The 15196-nt window shown below is 41.9% G+C and overlaps 1 long non-coding RNA gene across 2 annotated transcripts; it reads left to right on the top strand.

The window, feature by feature from the left end:
* LOC139358917 (uncharacterized) lies at window positions 1-14628 on the top strand. 2 transcript variants are annotated; one of them, XR_011614403.1, is made up of 3 exons: window positions 1-209; window positions 1095-1248; window positions 14353-14628. It is a non-coding gene; the product is annotated as an uncharacterized lncRNA (long non-coding RNA). The 2 variants fall into 2 exon arrangements; XR_011614402.1 differs by having other exon boundaries at window positions 200-296.
* The last annotated feature ends 568 nt before the right edge of the window (window positions 14629-15196 follow it).

Below are 15196 nucleotides of genomic sequence, written 5' to 3'. Positions count from 1 at the left end.
GCCGCGCCCTGCCCGAACTTAGGTCCCTGGTATTGACTACCAACGCTGTCCATCCGCAGTGCCCCAAGTGGCCCCGGACACCGCCCAGGCTCACTCTGGCGGCCGCCATAACCCCTGCCCGGCAGCCTCTGCGGCCGGAAGTTGGCTCGGCCGGTCTTCCGGGCATCCCTCGGGCAGTTAACTGCATTTCTGCTGGCTGGGTATCCGCGGCAAGTTGAGATCATTAGTTGGCTGAAGTTAATTAATCACCAGACAATTAGCTTATATTTTTCCTGATCCTAAGATCAGCTGGATTGGTGAGGAGGAACTAGAGACAACAGCTTCCTTCTGAGTCACCTTGAGGCAGCAGCCCCTGGGGAAATGCAGGGAAGGAGAGTACCCAGGCTTCCTGGAGGGGTTGGCCCCAGGGCATGCCCTGCTTGGGCGGAAAAGCTGGAGTTTAGATGAGGAAACCTGTATTCTCTAGACCTCCTGCCAACTCTTTGCCTGACCTTGGGCAAAACATTTAACTCTCTGCTGGGCCTTGGTTTCTTTAGCAAACACTGACGCCTGCCTCTCCGGCCCCCCCGCCCCACCCTCATCCCCTGCTTTTTAAATGTTTATTTATTATTATTATTTTTTGAGAGTCTCCCTCTGTCACCAAGGTTGGAGTGCCGTGGGGCAATCTCAGCTCCCTGCATTCCCCTTTCTTGTTGGCAGACAGTGCCCACCTCTTCAGGGAAATTTACTCCAGTGCTTCAGCCTACCTGATTGGACACAGCCGACCACTGTGGTTGTGCACTCATTTTGTGCAACTGTTCTACCTGGGAAACCTACCCTTGTGTCTCCACATCACCAGGTCCCCCACAAACATAACCAGAACCCGCTCTGATTTTGGCAACTACAGTGTACTCATGGAACCCTGGGGAGCTGCAAGATCACTGGAGGTTTAGCCCTTGGTGTGGGCAGTCCCTAGTGGGGAGCATGACCCACCAAACACCTCCTGGGACAAAGAAAACATGAATGTGGTGCTAATCCCTGAAGGGTCAGCATCCGTGGCCAGGAATGGAAGTGAATTAGGGGTCATGTACTGCTCTCCCTGTCCACTGTTGCAGGTGCGACAGACTTTGCCTGCTGAGGGATGGCACAGGTACGCTTGGAGACAGAATTTCCAGCATGTTTTGTGGTGCTGCACTCAGGCCATTTCGGTGGTAGCTGCCAGAAGGAAATTTGTATGGATCTCAATTGCACTGTAGCAGGGAGCCAAAGGTCAGTGTCTGCATGAACGAAAGGTTATGATCCCTGTGTCAGGGTGTGAAAGGAAAGTGGACCACATCCCTGCCTTCCTAGGAAGATATGTTGATACAGTCCCCTTAATGCTCCCCCTGAGACCTCAGCATGTCCCCACATGAACTTTCCTCCAACCCCCATCAGGGCTGGTGCCTTCGCTCATGATTGGGCTGCCCATGGGAGAACCATACCATACTCTTAAGTGCAATTTACTGGACTGTAGACTCACTACAAGACCAAATAGGAAAAAAAAAAAACCTGCTGGCAAAAGAACACAGTGGTAGTGTTTGAGATAAGTTCACTGAAACCTCCATACACATACCCCAAACCCTGCAGAATAGAGTGTGTAGGCTCATAATCCAATATTCCACTTCAACAAGCAGCGTGCAAGAAAGCCGCCACAAAGTAGCTATCCATACTATGGAATCCATACAGAGCCTTGGCCCCTGAAAACACCCAGAAATAAAGTCAAATAATTCTACACAACATACACCACAGTAATATTATGAAGGGAAAAACAGAATACAAATTTTAAATTTCCTCTAAATGATAGCAAATCACAAAATAAAGGGTGACAGCCACTTCATATTAGAAGGAATTAGTGCAAGAACTCCAGCAGCAGCCATACAAAAATATACAGTGTTTGACACCTTCAAATAATTTCACTAAGTCTCTACAAATGAATCCTAACCAAAATGAAAATTCTGAAATGATAAATAGTTTAAAATGCAATAAGGAAGTTCTATGAAATCCAAGAGAGAGTTGAAGAATGACACAAAGAAGCCAGAAAACCAATTCAGGATTATAAGAGATGAGATAATTCTCTTTTAAAAATCCAGAAATTATGAAAAAAAAATACTAAATGAATTTCAAAATAGAGTTGAGATTTTTAATAATATTCTAGAATAAGTATAAGAAACAATTTCAGATATTGAACATTGGTCTTAAAATTTAGCCTAGTCAGACAAAATGAAGAAAATATAATTTTTTAAAATGAACAAATCCTCCAAGAAATATGGGATTATGCAAAACAAACAAATGTGTGACATATAGACATTCCTGTGAGAGAAGAAGAAAATGTAAGACAATTGAAAAACATATTTGAGGAATTAATTCAAGAAAGTTTCCCTGATCTTCTTAGAGAGATAGACTTCCAGAAATAGGAAACTCAGAGAACACCTGGCAGATACTATACAAGACAAACATCATCAAGCTATATAGTCATCAGATTATCCAAAATCAACACTAAACAAAAAATCTTAAAACCTTCTAGAGAGAAATGTAAAATCACCTATAAAGGAAATCTCATCAGACTTACAGTGGACTCAGCAGAAACTTTACAAACCAGAAGAGACTGGGGGCTTATTTTTAGCTTTCTTTTTTTTTTTTTTTTTTTTTTTTTTTTTTTCTTTTTTTTTTTTGAGACGGAGTCTTGCTCTGTAGCCCGGGCTGGAGTGCAGTGGCCGGATCTCAGCTCACTGCAAGCTCCGCCTCCCGGGTTTGTGCTATTCTCCTGCCTCAGCCTCCTGAGTAGCTGGGACTACAGGCGCCCGCCACCTCGCCCGGCTAGTTTTTTGTATTTTTAGTAGAGACGGGGTTTCACCGTGTTAGCCAGGATGGTCTCGATCTCCTGACCTCGTGATCCGCCCGTCTCGGCCTCCCAAAGTGCTGGGATTACAGGCTTGAGCCACCGCGCCCGGCCAATTTTTAGCTTTCTTGAAGAAAAAAAAAAAATGACAACCAAGAATTTTATATCATGCTGAATTAAGTTTCATAAATGAAGGAGAAATAAACTCATTACCAGACAAAACAAATGCTAAGTGAATATGTCACTATTAAGTTGGTCTTACAGAATATGCGCAAAGAAGTTCTAAGCATGGAACCAAAATACCTGACATGATAAAAATACACATAAGTATTATACAAAGTTCATAGACACTCTAAGGCAATTACACAATTGAGATTACAGCCACTAACTAACAACACTATGACAAGAATAAAAACTCACATTCAATATTAACCTTGAATATAAATAACCTAAATATTCCACTTAAAATATATAAATTGGCAAATTGTATAAAAAGCAAGATTCAGCCATGTGCTTTCTACAAGAGACCAATTTAATGTGTAAAAACACCCATAAACTCAAAGTAAACGGGTAAAAAAAAGAAATATCATGCAAATGGAAAATGTAAAAGAACAGGAATTGCTATTATTATATGATATACAACAGACTTTAATTCAACAACAGTGAAAAAAAGAATACAAAGAAGGGCATGATATAATAATAAAGATTTTAATTCAACAAGATTTATCTAACTCGAATGTATATACACCCAACCTCAGAGTATCCAGTTTTAGGAAACAAACACTACTAGACCTAAGGAAACAGACGGGTGGCCATACCATAATAGTGAGGGATTTCATCATCCCACTGACAGCACTAGACATATCATCAAGGCAGAAACAAATAAACTATGGGCATAAACTGCACTCTTGACTAAATAGATCTAATACACATCTACAGAAAATGCCAACCAACAAACACAGAATATACATTTTTTCATCTGCATATGAAACAGTCTCCAAAACTGACCATATGCTTGGCCCCCAAGGAAGTTTCAATACATTAAAAAAATCAAATTTATATCAAGTATCTTCTGGGACCAAAAGGTCATAAAGTAAAAAATCAAATCAAAGGTGAGCTCTTAAAACACACTAGTATGCAAAAACTAAACCACTTGCTCTTGAACGACTTTTGAGTAAAAAACAAAATTAAGACAGAATATGTTTTTTAAATGGAAACAAATAAAAACACAGCCATAGCATACCAAAAACACTGGGATACACCACGAGCAGTTTTAAGAGGAGAATTTATGGCATTACATGCCTATATTCAAAAGACAGATTTTAAATTGACAACCTAACCTTGCACCCCAAGGAACTAGAAAAACAAGAACAAACCAAAACCAAAGCTACCAAAGGAAAATAAATAACAAAAATCAAAGCAAAACTAAATAAAATTGGGACTAAAAAATCATACAAAGGATCAACGAAATTAAAAGCTGCTTCTTTGAAAGAGTAAAAGTGATTAATAGACTGCTAGCTACATTAACAAAGAAAGAGAGAGAGAGAAGATTGAAATAAGCACAACCAGAAATAATAAAGCTGACATTGCAATTAATACTACAGAAATACAAAAAATCCTCAGAGACTGTTATGAACACCTCTATGCACACAATCTATACAAGCTAGAGGAAATGCATCAACTCCTGGAAACATACAACCTTCCAAGGTTGAATCAAGAAGAAACAGAAATCCTGAACAGACCAACAATGAGTAATAAAATTTAATCAGCAATATAAAATATATAGTAACAAAAATAAGCCCAGAACAGATAGATTCACAGCTGAATTTTATCAGATGTACAAGGAACAGCTGGTACCAATCTTCCAAAGGCTATTCAAAAAAAATTGAGACGAGATTCCTCCCTAACTAATTCTATAAAACCAGTATTATCCTGATACCAAAGCCAAACAAAGACCCAAGAAAAAATAAACCTACAGGTAAATAGGCACAGGTAGGCACCACCATGCCCAGCCCCCATGATGACTTTACTTTTCTTCTTGAACCTGGTGAATTTCTGTATTAACATTTCTGATTTGAACCCTTCTGATATTTCTGAGATAAACTTTATGTGACCTTGGTATTCTGTTGGATTTTGGTTAGCTGATACTTCAAGATTTTTATAAAACTGGGTTGTAATTTACTTGTGTTCCCATTTCTAGCTGTCTCAGAGCTTCATCAAATGGGCAGGAACACTTTCCCTTAACTTCTCCTTTTCTGGAACAACAGACATATCCTGTCCTGTGGATATGGTTCCCCACAGGTCTGGGATATGCGTGCTGTGAATACTGCTGTGCTGGGGCTTTGGGAAGTGTGTTTGCATGCGTGTGCGTTGGGATACAGGTGTGATTACTACTTTAATTTCTTTTCTTTTTTTTTTTTTTTTTTGAGACGAAGTCTCACTCTGTTGCCCAGGCTGGAGTGCAATGGCGCGATCTCAACTCACTGCAGTCTCCACCTCCTGGGTTCAAGCAACTCTCCTGCCTCAGCCTCCAGAGTTGCTGGGATTACAGGCACCCACAACCATGCCCGAAATTTTGTATTTTTAGTAAAGATGGAGTTTAACCATTTGGCCAGGCTTGTCTTGAACTCCCAGTTACCAATTTCGTATGTGTCCTTTTGAAGGCTTTCTAAGTATGACCAATGTAGTAAAGTGAGTCACCTACCACTCTTTTTTTTTTTCCGGATGGGGTTTCACCTTGTTGCCCAGGCTACTCTTGAACTCTTGGGCTCCAGCAATCTACCCCCTTCAGCTTCCCAAAGTTCTGGAATTATAGGCATGAGCCACCATACCCAGCCCCACCACTCATTCTTGACCTATTCGCCTTTGCCTTTCTCTGTTGCAGAGTCCCGGAAGTTAAATGCTCTATTTCCTAGCCTCCCTTGCAGCTAGGAACAGTCATGTGACTCCATTTTGGCCAATGAGATACAAGAAACACTTGCTGAGCGGTACAATCAGAAAGTATTTGCTTTTCCAATAACATGTAGGACCAATCACCTTTTTGCTCTTCCCCTTTCTTCTTAATTTGAACATTGCATTGCCATCATGTTTGGAGATGAGTCAGCCATCTTGCAAATAGGAGGCAACAAGACTGAGGGAAATGCCATCCTGCTTCAGAGAGCAGAATGGAAAGAGAAGCCTAAGATGGCAATGGCACAGTTGGGCAGCTGAGTCAGGACTGAGGCCACTGCCTCTGGGTCTCAAGGGAGAAAAACCCCTGTTTGTTGGCCTCATGTTAGGTTGGATTTTTTTTACTTAAAGCCAAAACATTTCTGACATACAAAACCAGACACACAAGTGCATGCCACACATACATCACAAGTGATCACATACTGTCCCATTAGCACCTTGATTTTTCCACTGAACCATCAATCTTGTGGATCATCCTTTATCAGTGCCTGGCAAATTGTCTTGTTCTTGTTTTCTTGGGTTTTGTTTTTGCTTTGTTTTGTTTTGTTTTGTTTTGTTTTAAAGACAAGGTCTCACTCTGTTGCCCAAGCTGGAGTGCATTGGCACAATCATAGCTCACTACCGCCTGGATCTTCTGGGCTTAGCAATCCTCCAGCCTCAGCCCCCCAAGTAGCTGGTACTAAAGGCATGTGCCACCATGCCTGGCTAATTTTCACATGTTCTCTTAGAGACTGGGTCTTGCTTTGTTGCCCAGGCTGGTCTTGAACTCCTGGACTCGAGAGGTCCCCCTGCCTAGGCCTCCCAAACTGCTGACACTACAGGCATGAGTCACTCCACCAGCCTTGTTTTTGTTAATGGCAGTATACCCCCACTCTGGGTGTGTAATATGATTTATTTAACCAGCCTCATCGACCTTTTGAGTTGTTTCCAAACTTTTGCTATTAAGGTAGAAAACAGAACTCAACTCTGGAGGTAGGACTCAGACACTGGACCAAATTGAGGACTAGCTAAAACAGGTCCAGGGCAGAGGCACCTCCCCATAAGACACACCCACCAGTGTGCCATGTCAGTTTACCATTACCATGGCAACACCTAGAAGTTACGGCATCTTTCCATGGCAATGACCTGGTAACCCAGAAGTTACCACCCTCACCCTAGAAATGTCTGCATAAACTACCCCTTAATTTGCATGTAATTAAAAGTGGGTATAAATCTGAGTGCAGAGCTGCCTCTGAGCACTGCTCTGGGTGTACTACCTATGGGTGGCCCTGCTCCACAAGGGACAGTGGCTCTGCTGCTGCCATGCATGGCTGCTCCGCTGTGCATAGCAGCTTGCCTCTGAATTCTTCCCTAGGTGAAACCAGGAACCCTCCTGGGCTAAGCCCCAATTTGGGGGCTTGCCTGCCCTGCACCACTGTTACAGACAATGCTACAGTGAATAACCTTGCACGAACCTCATTTCATACACATGAGAACATATCCATAGGATAAATTCCCAGCAGTGAAGATTGTTGTCTTATGATGCTCAGCCACTGGGTCTGAGAACAGGATATACCTTTCATTCACTCAAGTCTCCTTTCATGTCCCTCAGTGGATTTAAAGTGTTATTCCTTTTGATTGTACATGTTTCTTTTTAGGTTTATTCCTAGGTTTTAATTTTTTTTGGTGCTATGGTAAATGGGATATTTTTTCTCATCAATATTCCTGCTAGCAAGTCATTTTTTATATAGATGAAGGCTAATTATCATGTTACTTTAGTCCCAGTCACAAAACTTTTTTTTTTTCCAGATGGAGTCTTGCTCTGTCATCCAAGCTGGAGTGCAGTGGCCAATCTCGGCTCACTGCAAGCTCTGTCTCCCGGGTTCATGCCATTCTCCTGCCTCAGCCTCCCCAGTAGCTGGGACTACAGGCACCCACCACCACGCCCGGCTAATTTTTTTGTATTTTTATTAGAGACGGGGTTTCACTGTGTTAGCCAGGATGGTCTCAATCTCCGGACCTCATGATCCGCCTGCCTCGGCCTCCCAAAGTGCTGGGATTACAGGCATGAGCCACCGTACCTGGCCTCTGGCCACAAAACTTAAATATTGTTTGTAATAGAAATTAAATTGATCTTGGATTTTCCAGGGACTTGATCATGTCATCTGCAAAAAGTAATATTCTATTTCCTCCTTTGCATTTTTTAAACTTAATTTCTTTCTCTCTTCTAATTGCAAAAAAATTAAATAATGGGCCAAATGTACAAGGCAATTATGTACAGGAATTGGACAACTGGCAAGACTGTGATAACCTGAGAGAAGGGAAATACCTGAAGTGAGTCCAAGTTTGCCCTGTCTTTTTACTTTGGGTTTTCCTACCAAGATATGACAGGTAAAGCCACAGCAGAGATCACCAGTCAGAGATCACTGGCTGGGAAAGCAGAGATCAGCGTTTGGGCGCTGAGGTGGCTACAACTGGTAGAGCAGGGCACTGAAGGGGAGCGTGCTACGTAGAATGAGGGTTCAGAGGCTGCATGTGGGTCCCTCGGATCCCTGGGTGAGTCCAGGCTGTACATGTGCAAGGTGATCCTTCACAAGGCCTAGCGGGAAGCTGCTGCTGTGGGGCTGAGAGCTGACAGACAAGCCCAGCAGTGTGCAGTGCGAGGTGACATTGCAGTTCTTGCCCAGCTAGGGTGGAGAAACCTCACTGAGCCCCTCAGGCAATCAGTTGAGAAATCAGAAAGGATGTGGCTTAAGAATAAGAATCACAGTCCAGAATAAGGGCCAAAGCATAGCACTAAGAACAAAACCCAAACAGATTCACCCTTACAAAGCATAAAACCAAGCCTGGAGTGACATCAGGGAAATGATGGAATTGGAGGCTGTGGACTCTCCTTTTCAAAACCATGAAGACATCAACTCAACAACAATTCATGAAAATTCCCTTTGCAAGAAATCCAGAAACTAGTTGAGAGTCTCCTGCATTCCAGGTGAGCATGAATCTACTCATATTGAAACCGGTAGGGAATTTAAGACACCCTCTTGGCATGATCCCTACGCCCAGCACAGTGCCGTATGACTGCGAGGAAATCCCCTAGCTCCCAACTTACCATGGAGTGAGGGAGAAATGAGCTGTGTATTCAATACCTCAACTTTTCTGAGGGCTACCCAGGGGGCTGACTTCTGTCTAGCCTGTCTCAGAACGTGGAAGGGACCTGAAATAACCCCACTGCCTCAGGGCCATGAGAAGAGACATGGTGGCATGATCTAGAGTGCAACTGGTCACCACAGCCCAACTCAACACAGACTGAATAGGAAAAAAAAACATAACACACCTTAGATTCAAGCTTCTCCCTAGGGAAGAAAACAGTTGAACAGAACACCCAACAATCCAATTTTCTGGAGTCTACCTGAAGAACTTCTTTCAGTCACTTGTCTAAAGTGCTGACAGGACTTCGCATACTCTAGACACCTGGGGGCTGAAGAAAACAAAGAAGGTGGGTTGGATCAGCAGGAAGTTTAGAGAGGCCCCCAGAATCTTTGGCTTGGCTGATTGGTGAGGGTCTTCTCCTATACCTGGCCAGTTCATGAAAACTTGACAGAGGCCTGCTTTGTTTAATGTTCAGACACCAACACAGAAAGGCAAGGAAAATGAAGAAACAGGGAACAATGTTTCAAACAAAGGAATAAGATAAATCTCTAGAAACTGACTCTAGTGATAGGGAGTTATATGATTTATTGGACAGAGAATTTTAAATAACTGTCATACAATTGCTCACTGAAGACGGGAAAACAATGTATAAACAATGGGAGAATTTCAACAGAGAGACAGAAAATACTAAAAAGTACCAAACAGAAATCATGGAACTGAAGAATATGATAACTGTACTGAAAAATTCACAAGAGGAGCCGAACAGCAGACTGGATCCATCGGAAAAAAGGATCAGTGAACTTAAAGAAAGGTCACTGGAAATTAATCATAGGAGCAAACAGCAAAAAGAAAAAAAGAGTAAAGAAAGTAGAAGGGACTTATGGGACACCATCAAGCAGACTAATAGATGCATTAAGGGAGTCCCAGAAAGATAAGGGAAAGAACCATTATATTCAAAGAAATAATGGTTGAAAACTCCTCAGATCTGGGGAAGAAAATGGACATCCAGATTCAAGAAGGCCAAAATGTCCCAAATAAGATGAACTCAAAGAAATTTATAGCAAGGCTACATTAAAATCAAGTTGCCAGAGACAAACAGAGAATTAGAAAGCAGCAGGGAAAAGTGACTTATCACATTTAAGAGAATCTCCATAAGAAATAAACTGATTTTTCAGAAATCTTGCAAACCAGAGGGAATGGGATGACATACACAAAGTGCTGACATTTTAAAAAAACTACCAAGCAAGAATATTGTACCTGGGAAAAAACTCTTTCAAAAATGAAGCTGAGAGACATACTTTCCAGACAAACAAAAGCTGACACTGTTCTTCACTATTAACTTGCCTTATAAGAAATAATGAAGGGAGTTATTTCACTGGAAATGAAAGGTCAATAAACAGCAACGTGATAGCATAAGAAAACATAAAACTGTTTTTATTTATTTATTTATTTTTTTTTTGAGATGGAGTTTCGCTCTTGTTGCCCACGCTAGAGTACAATGACGCCATCTCAGCTCACTACAACCTCCGCCTCCCAGGTTCAAGCAATTCTCCTGCCTCAGCTTCCCAAGTAGCTGGGATTACAGGCACACACCACCACACCTAGCTAATTTTTGTATTTTTAGTAGAGACGGAGTTTCACCATGTTGGCCAGGCTGGTCTCGAACTTCTGACCTCAGGTAATCTGACCTTCTCGGGCTCCCAAAGTGCTGGGATTACAGACGTGAGCCACCGTGCACAGCCACATAAAACTCTTTGACGAGGGTAAATATATAGACAAATACAGAATACTGTATTACTGTCATGGTGGTGGGTAAATCACTTTAGTTCTAACATAAAAGTTAAATTACAGAATTATTGAAGATAACTACAACTAAAAATATTTTAATGGGTGCACAATATAAGTGGATGTTAATTGTGACATCAGTAACATAAAGTAGGAGGAATGGTAAAAGTGTAGAATTTGCTTATGTGATTGAAGTTATCAGCTTAAAACACACTATTTTAATTATAAGGTATTTTATGTAAGCCCTATGGTAAACACAAAGAAAATACCTATAGAAGTTACACAGAAGAAAAGGAGAAAGGAATCAAAGCATAGCAACACAAAAATATCAATGAAACCCAAAAAAGAGAACACGAGAAGAGGGATGAAGCAGAGGAAAACAGCAAAGGAAGACAGAAACAAAAACAGGAAGACAAATCTACCTGATTCCACTTATATGAGATATCTGGAATAGTCAAACTCATAAAGTCAGGGAATAGAATGTTGTTTGCCTGCCAGGAGCTGGGAGGAGGGGGAAATGAGGAGTTTCTAGTCAATGGGCATAAAGTCTCAATTATTCAAGATGAATAAGTTCTAGAGATCTCCTATACAACATTGCCCCATAGTTAACAATACTGTAGTGTACTACACTTAAGAATTTGTACAGAGGGTAGATCCCAAGTTAAGTGTTCTTATCACATAAAAATAAAAACTTTAGATAAGGAAAACTGAGGACATCTACAAGCATATTCATTGCAGAAAACTGAAGACTCAGAAAAGGCTAAAATCATTATCTCAACAAACCAGGGATAACTTTACCATGATCGTAAAATATTTCCTTCTAGTCCTTTCTATGCTTATATAGCCATTGTCAAATTTTTACAAATAAGGGATGGTGTCAGATATATTATTTTATAATGTATACTTTTGCTCAATTTACAATTAAGAATAAACATTTTTCTTTTTGAGACAGGGTCTCACTCTGTTGCCCAGGCTGAAGTACAGTGGGAAAATCATGGTTCACTTGAACCTCCTAGGTTCAAGCAATCCTCCCACCTCAGCCTCTCAAGTAGCTGGGATTACAGACATGTGACACCATGCCCAGCTAATTTATTTTAATTTTTTACTTTTTTTTTTTTTTTTAAAGACAGGGTCTCACTATGTTGCAGAAACTGGTCTCCAATTTCTGGACTCAAGCAATCCTCTTGCCTTGGCCTCCCAAAGTGTTGGGATTACAGGCAGGAGACATATGAATATTTTAATAACATTATTTTATATTATCAAAACACAAGCAGCCAGGTGCGGTGGTGGGTACTTGTAGTTCCAGCTCTCCAGGAGGCTGAGGTGGGAGGATCACTTGAGCCCAGGAGTTTGAGGCTGCAGTGAGCCATGATCACGTCACTGCACTCAAGCCTGGGCAACAGAGTGAGACTCTGTCTCAAAACAAAATAAAAATAAATTTTAAAATAAGCAGAAGTCAAGCCTGATATGTTCAAGATGATCTGCCAGTAGAATAGAAATAAATAGAAGCAGATCTCCAGGTGAACAGATGTTGGAATTAGCAGACCTTAACTTTAAAAGACCTATTGTAAATAGGTCCAAAGATTAAAGGAGCAAATGAGTGACATGAATGGACAAACATGAAATCTCCATAGTGAAATGGAAACTAGAAGGCCAGGCGTGCTGGCTCACACTGTAATCCCCCTGCTTTGGGAAGCTGAGGTGGGAGGATTGCCTTAGGCCAAAAGTTCAAGACCAGCCTGGGCAATATAGCAAGACCCCATCTGCACACACACACACACACACACACACACACACACACACAGTTAGGCCAGGTGGCACACTCCTGTAGTCTTAGCTACTTGGGAGACTGAAGCAGGACTATGACTTGAACCCAGGAGTTCGAGGCTGCAGTGCACTATGATCAGCACTGCACTCCAGCCCGGGTGACAGAGCAAGACCCTGTCTCTAGAAAAGAGAGAAAGAGAGAAGGGTCAGGCATGGTGGCTAATGCCTATAATGCTACAGCATTATCAAGGTGATAAAGAAATCATGGTAGAGCCCTATCATGAAATACTATGCGGCAAAACCAAAAATGAATGATTGATGTATGCCACAACATGAATGAACCTCAAAAACTTTAGATGGAATAAAAAATGCCAAACACAAAAACATGTGTACTTAATATTTCTATTCAAATGAAGAATAAATGAATTCTTCATTTGAATATAATCATGAATTCACAGGCAAAATGAATCTATGTTGAGTGAAATCAGAAGAGTGATTAGTTATGGGGTTAGGAATAATCTTCAAGAGGCAAAGTAACTTTTTGGGGTGATGGAAATGGCTTATACTTTGATTGAGGCTATTGTCTGCAATGGCTCATACATTTCTCAAATCTCATTGAATTGTACACTTAAGATCTGTATATTGGAATACCTCCTCCACTAAAAGGAATTAGGGATCCTTGAAGGAATGGCTAGTAACTAGATTGGTTCAGGGAACATATAAGGGGAGCCCTGGAACACCATGTTTATCAGAGAGTAAGTTGTGCTTCAAGAATGAAGGGGCCTGTGTGGTGGTGCACACCTGTAGTCCCAGATGCTTGGGAGGCTGAGGTGGGAGGATCCCTTAAGCCCAGGACTTCGCAACCAGCCTGGGCAACATAGCAAGACCCTGGTTCTACAAACAGTTTTTGTAAAAATTAGCTGGGACTCGCTGGGTGCAGTGGCTCATGCCTATAATTCTAGCACTTTGGGAGGCCGAGGCAGGCAGATTGCTTGAGCTCAGGAGTTCAAGACCAGCTTCGGCAACATGGTGAAACCCGTCTCTACTAAAATATAAAAAATTAGCCAGACATGGTAGTGCACACCTGTAGTCCTAGCTACCCGGGAGGCTGAGGCAGGAGAATTACTTGAACCCAGGAAGCGGAGGTTACAGTGAACCGAGATCACGCCATTGCACTCCAGCCTGGGTGACAGAGCCAGACTCTGTCTAAAAACAACAACAACAACAAAACAGAGAAAAATTAGCCAGGACTGGTAGTGAGCACCTATAGTCCCAGTTACCTGGGAGGCTGAGGTGGGAGGATCCCTTGAACCCAGGAGGTGGAGCTGCAGTGAGGTGTGATCATGCCACCATATACCAGCCTGGGTGACTGAGCAAGACTCTGTCTCAAACAAACAGACAAAAAAAACAAATGAAGGGGGTATGTCAAAAAGACATAGGAGCTAGCTTAAGTGGTCAAATCTGGGATGATTTGAGCTATAAAATAAATACTGAAAGTTACAATTAGAATGCATTGAATAAATAAGAATTCATGAATCCACACTGATATGTATTAATTACATGACGTATGAGGACTAGGATATTTGCATAGTCTCCATATACCTTCTCACAAAATGTTTAGTAACTACAGAGGGAGAGAGAGCAGCTTCACATTCTGAGAACTGATCAAGGTGCAGATCGTCTGTAACAGGGCAAAGTGAAATGTGTGTTCACCTGATGGGGTGCCCTGGGAACACAGCCTGTCTTCTGAGATGTTCGTAACAACAATGTACATCCTGAATCTAAAAATGAGGAAATCTCAGGCAGATCCAGACTGAGGAACATCCTACAAAATAACCGGCATGTGATTTTTCCAATGTGTCCAGGACATAAAAGTCAAGGAAATACTGAAGAACGAATCCAAACGGAAGGAGATTGGAGAGATGGGGCAACTGAATGCAGTGTGGAGTTCCAGATGGGATCGTGTGAGGAAAGTGATGAAATCTGCAGGGAGTTTGACAACTAGAAGGCACTGCTTCATCAGTGTCAGTTTCCTGACTTTGTTTGGTGGTTTTTTTGTTTGTTTGTTTGTTTGTTTTTGAGACAGAGTCTCGCTCTGTTGCCCAGGCTGGTGTGCAGTGGTGCGATCTCGGCTCACTGCACCCCCCATCTCCTGGGTTCAAGTGATTCTTCTGCCTCAGCCTCCCGAGTAGCTGGAACTATAGGCGCCCGCCACCGCACCTGGCTAATTTTTGTATTTTTTGTAGAGACGAGGTTTCACCGTGTTCGCCAGGATGGTCTCGATCTCCTGACCTCGTAATCGGCCTCCCCTCAGCCTCCCAAAGTGCTGGGATTACAGGCGGGAGCCACCATGCCCAGCCAGTTTCCTGACTTTGAGAGTTGGATTTTCATTATTTGAGAGAATAGTCTTGCTATGGGAACCACACACTGAAGCACTTGAGGGTGATGGGGCATCGGGTCAGCAACTTACTCTCAAATGGTTCCAGAAAATAAGTTGAAAGTTTTCTGTAGGTTTAAGATTGTTTTAAAAATCTGTCCATTTGACTGTATGTAAATTTCCTCAACAAAATAAAATATGTTAAATTTTATAAAATGCCTCTTCAAGTATCTAAGGAGAGGTTAATAACTTGTGCCTTCTGATTTGTTAATATGGTGAATTGTATTAAAATATTCTCCATTAATGAGCCATCCTGGTTGGGCACAGTGGTT

The sequence above is a fragment of the Macaca nemestrina genome, chromosome 15 (assembly GCF_043159975.1).
Source record: "Macaca nemestrina isolate mMacNem1 chromosome 15, mMacNem.hap1, whole genome shotgun sequence".
Lineage (NCBI taxonomy): Eukaryota > Metazoa > Chordata > Mammalia > Primates > Cercopithecidae > Macaca > Macaca nemestrina.
Note: the sequence above shows the minus strand (reverse complement) of the source record. Positions and strands in the feature narration are given on the sequence as shown.